The sequence below is a fragment of the Anopheles moucheti genome, chromosome 2 (assembly GCF_943734755.1).
Source record: "Anopheles moucheti chromosome 2, idAnoMoucSN_F20_07, whole genome shotgun sequence".
Lineage (NCBI taxonomy): Eukaryota > Metazoa > Arthropoda > Insecta > Diptera > Culicidae > Anopheles > Anopheles moucheti.
Window position 1 is genome coordinate 52300704 of NC_069140.1, and position 5565 is coordinate 52306268.

General features: G+C 40.9%; 1 non-coding gene across 1 annotated transcript; it reads left to right on the forward strand.

Annotated features, from left to right (window-relative positions):
* The first annotated feature begins 5239 nt into the window (after nucleotides 1-5239).
* On the forward strand, nucleotides 5240-5312 carry Trnar-acg (transfer RNA arginine (anticodon ACG)). The gene has a single exon. It is a non-coding gene; the product is annotated as a tRNA-Arg (tRNA).
* The last annotated feature ends 253 nt before the right edge of the window (nucleotides 5313-5565 follow it).

Consider the following 5565-nt stretch of genomic DNA (forward strand, 5'->3'; position numbering starts at 1 on the left):
TTGCGTGCCCTGCGGTATGGTGCTTTCAAAACAGCTGCACAACGGGGGGCAGGGGGGTAGTTCGTTGTAAAGTTTGCAATTAATCGACAAACTTTTCACGCCACCGGTACGACTTTTCATCCTGCGGAACGATCATCAAGGAGCGATTGGTGCTATAAGCTAGTGCTTGTTAACGGAACGGATAGCTTCTGTTAAGCTTTACTTCGCGGGACGCTACAAAGCCGACAGGTCTGTATAGCACCTGTGGCAGAAATTTGACGTTTTACAATCATTCAATAATGCTTCATTCCACGCTGCTTCTGTTCTTCTGGAAAGTTTTCCCCATTGTGGCCGGCAAGCAGTTGGCAGGCAGGCTGTTGAACTGTGGTACAAATGGAAAGTTTGTGCATAAATTAGGACGATTTGCATTTACGAATGAGATGATGCAAGGTATGTTAAGCGGAAGGTTTTACCATTTGCATAACATTTCTATTGAAACACTACAAACTGCACAGCGTATTGTTGCTTTATAATCTTCAAAAACATATCTTTATGTTCCATTAAAATTGTATTTGCAATGAATGCACAGTTGTTAAGCGACTAAGTGTATTGATTAAGTGTAGCTTAAGATTGAGCTACGTGGGACCAAAATTTAACCTGTCTATTACGAGCCACTCGAAAAGATTTTACCTACAGATTTAAAATTAATTAAATGATGGACTTTAGTTAATCGCAAAATCTACAGGCTACAGAGATCTAATCGCATTTTCTCAGGAAGTTCTGAATCGAAAAATAACGAAATAACACTCCGAATGCATGCGTTTCATATCCAAATATCGTATTTTAGAGTGTATTACGATCCTTTTTTAGTTATAACTTTTTTAGTTATAAGTTATGACCTAAGTCAGATTAAGGAGGTCGTTGTACATAGGTAATAACTTTTCGATTCTGGCACTCAGAATAATACAATCAACGAGGATGACAATATTGACAATTACAATGACAGGTGCTTGAAAATTCCAGAAAGGACGAAAGGGAAAAATAATGTAAATTTTAATGTTAATTATGAACTTAAATAATACAATTTTTATATTGGATAATATTAGACATAAGTTGTTTTTCCAAAAAAAACTTCATTTAACATAACTATCAAGAAGGTCGTTATACATGCGAAAATATGGTACTCATGTTGTTAAAATTAATCTTTTGGAACTTGGTACTTGCAATTTCTCAAGAACATTTCCACCGATTCACTTGTTTAGTTTTAGCAACGTTCTGTACACCGTTTATTAGTACTACTATAATACTATAATTGTATTGTTGGCTGAAGTAGATAATTGATATGTACCTGAATAATAGGTAAAATAGTTACAACTTTCAATTTTGTAGTTTCAAAGCAAACAGTGAACTGTTCAAAATGAGATCAACTACATGAGAACAAATAGCTTGTTTTTAAAATATCCAATTGTAAAATTAGAGTAATCTTTCAAGCTACATTAAAACAAGCAACACTTTCTTAATATAACTATTTATTTTTGTATCAGTTTATACAGTTATTTTGTTCTATTTCTAGTTTATTCTTTTCTTTCACATCCAAGGGTTTTTAATCAATCATTTTTTCATAATAAAAAAAAATCTCCAACTGCTCCCGTCACATCAACATTCTTATCATAATTCATCAATTTCCTTTTCGAGGAAGCAAACACACAGATAAAACACTCGCAAGCGAAGGGAAAATGATCCATTGTGTTACCTTTAGCTCACCTCACGATCTACACAATCTAACGTTAGCATAAGAAAAAAAAAAGAGCAATAGGAAGCAAAACAAAACGAAACGAAACGAGAAAAAAAACACACACACCGGACATGAACTTTGGCCACGGAAGCAGGCGCTGCTACGGTAGCCGGTGTGTTGCCTTCTCGCACACAAAGAAAAGCGCTCCGTACCGTGAGCAGTGTCGTGTACGGCATCACGTACCACCCCGTGTATAACAGCAACAGCAGCAGTACACATCCCTTCCGATGTTGCTTCCGTCCAACGGAGAACGGGCCCTTTCGCTTCGATTACCGTTACCGCGTATTCGAAGGGCGACGGGTGGGTTGCTGCTGGAGTGGAGTGGCCGCGGGTCTGTACCCCGCGCAAGTCTGTAGTGCTCACCGGACCAATAATTGCATACAATAGAGAGAAAAACCGAGGGGTTTTCCATTGTGCACCACCACTGCCGGGCGGTTCGCCCTTTATGGGGATGCGTTCTCCGTTCGAGGGATTTCTTTTAATTGTTTTTGCTGATCTTTTCCAACCTCTTCGGGTGCAGCTGTGGGGGTTGCGAGTGTGTTCTCAGCTAGAATGTTAGTACAAAACATTCTAATGCAGTGCATGATGGTGTGCAAGACAGCCCGCACTTAGTCAGGGATTAACTGCCGATTAAAGGCACACTTTTACGCCGGGTTTAAACACTCTCTTTGATTTAATTGAAATGTAATTTAAAAACATACCGCCTTGGAAGTATTAAAAAACAAAGGATTATTACGTTAAACTTCGTTTGCCAAAAAACTTTACATATTGCAACATTGCAACTGCAAAAGAGTATGAACAATGGGAATATATTATGCGCAGCAAGCGATTTTTCGACGTGATTTACTAACCGGCTGAAGTTACTGAAGGCATCGCCACCACTTGTGTGTCACTGCTTTCTGTCATATCAATGGCTTTTCTGAAATGCAAACTTCCCATTTTGTCTTCCCCGGCCCATCCAAACCAAAACCCTGTGTGTGTGTGTGTGTACAATGGAAGTGCAAGCAAAGCATTATGCGCTGCTGTAAGTATTACAACAGAACCCTAGAAAGGAAAGCACCCTGCGGCAGTGCCGCTCATTCTTTTCCATTCCGAACAATGTACCTCGGCAGCTCCATTTTCTTTTGGCGGTTTTGCATTCCCGGAGACAGGACGAACCACCGGTGGCTGAGTTTTGATGAAGAAAAGCCCACAAAGGCGGCACACGGCACCGTTGCAAAACGTCACCCAGACTGGGCGGTTGGAATGGAACCACACGCCACACGCCATTTTCGTGCCCTGCGTGGACCACAACCCGTTCCCGTTACCCGTTCCTGCCTACCACCGCGCGAACACACCCGAAGCAGATTGTGAATGTATTTGCATAAATTTTCCCACCCACCACCACCGCCGGGGACGCTAAACGCCCTTCGAAGGTTGCGCACTGTTCGCTTCGAGTGGGCAAATAATAATTGTTAGAGCAAGCGAACGAGAAACCGCAAAGGTTACGCAGAGAGCCCACAGTTGCCTGCAACGCGCGGTGGTCAATTTTCAGTGTTTCAGTGTTGTCTGGCACTGCGAAAGAAAGGCTAAAAATAAATGAATGAATTAGAAAGCAAATAAAACAAATACAACACCATTAACAACAAACACGAGCTAATAAAGAGCAGCAAGACAAAAGAGTAAACGGTTTTACGTCCTTGACACAAAACGCCTGGAAAAATTCCTGGTGATTTGCTATGCGCCCTTTGACGCACTCGCGCGCCACCCTCGCACCAAAGTGAATCCCCCCGAAGGAATAAAGTTTTGCAGCTCACCGAAACGTGTCCTATCGATGAAGACGGATGACAGCAAAATTGAAAAAAGGACCATAACCAGAAATCGATACCGAAAGGCGCGCGCGATTTGTGTTGTGCGGGCGTTTCGTGCGGCTGCTTTGCCGACGAATCCCCTGCCTTGCGGTGCGAAGCAACCGATCCGGCGCGGCAACCGGAGTGTAAGTTCCGGACCGGAGTCAGCTGACATTGACATAAATTCGACGAATCGAGCGATTTGTGTCCGGTTCACCATGCTGCCTCCACCAGGGCGCGCAGCGTTGGATGGGAAATGTGTGATTTATGGTGCTACTACTACTGCGCTGCCGCCATCAAGTGGTGTTGCGGGTGAGGGCTGCTGAAATCAATTCCACAAACTTTTTTTGCTCACACCTTTTTTTTTCACTGTGTTGGAAAGATTTCTGTTTTTCTTTTTCCTTTCGATCTCCTGCGCGAGACGGCATGGGAAATGGGAACAGAAAGTTAAGAACGATGCTTGACACAGCATGTTGCTCCCTGTGGCTCGTATGTGTGCGGGAACATGGAAAAAGGATTACACCGGAGCGTTTGTAATGTTTGACAAGGCTCTTAGGGAAGCTACTCACTTTATGCTTGGCACAAACTTTAACGCCGAGGAAAAGAAAGTCATATTATATGTAAAAGAAGAGTATCGATGGCGAATAAATGAAAGTAGGAAAAAACGCAGATAGATAAAATGTGATGTACAAAGCTTTAATGGAATAAAATAAAACAAAGAGAAAGAGAGATTAAAAAGCAGAAAGAAAACAATAAATAAAGAGTAAATAGTTCCCAAAAAATGCAAACTGCATTTTACCATCATCCAATTAAAAAAAACAAAATAATGCAAAAACAAAACAAAACAAAACAAATTAGGCGCAACATTAAGTAGAGCAATATGACATAAACCTACAAGTAAAAAAACATTATCAACAAGAATTACCAAAAAAAACAAAACTATTAAAAAGTTGATAACAGAACACGGAGAATATGCTGACGAAATAAAACAAGACAATAAAAAAAATTACACTACAGGCAGCCCCCGAAATACGCTATTATAGCGAACCGCTATAACCCGGGAAAAATTCCGCGTAACTTGAATTTCCACGTAAGTCGAATCCTGGTGCAATTTCGTTTATATATCAAAGTCACAGAGTCGACTTTCTTCTCTGCACTTAATTTATTCAGCAAGTTATGCGACTTTTTTAAAGAAAACATTATAATCAAATGAAAACAAATGTTTTATTTGATAAAGGATAGTATTTTCGATCAATTTTTCACCTTTTTTGTTTAAATTTTGTGGTATAAACTAACTCATAGGTCAAATTTCCAAAAACCTCGTACCTCGGGGTACCACGTACTGCCTGTATGTGGAAAAAGAGATAACATTATTATATAGATAATTGGATTACCACGTCACAAATCATCAACATCAATGTTTCAACATGTTGACTAAAACATAGTAAATTTAAGAAATAAAATATTCATGACCACTCCAACGGACATTCCGTCCGCAAATAAAAATTGAAACAAATAAATTAATAGCAATTATTAATGAAACACGGGCAACTCTTCAGCAACATCTCTTTTCGAATGAGAAACACGTTGAAGGATCACGATTTGGGATTGATTGACTGCACACTCTTCGTCATCGGGTCCTGTGGCGCAATGGATAACGCGTCTGACTACGGATCAGAAGATTCCAGGTTCGACTCCTGGCAGGATCGTGTCCCCTATCAAACTCTTTTTTTGTTGGATCTTCTTCACCTACTATTTTGACATGCGCTAACATGTTGCGCACATAAACGATCCGTAAAAACAACTGCTGCCGCTAACCAAACACTCACAGGCGCGCGCACTATGAGGCGTTAGCATCACCGTACAAACGACGCTCGCTCGACCAAACACCGTAGTACGGTGACCGTACTACGATCGGACATGAGACGTCACTGCGCACGCGTAAACAAATTAAACGCCCCG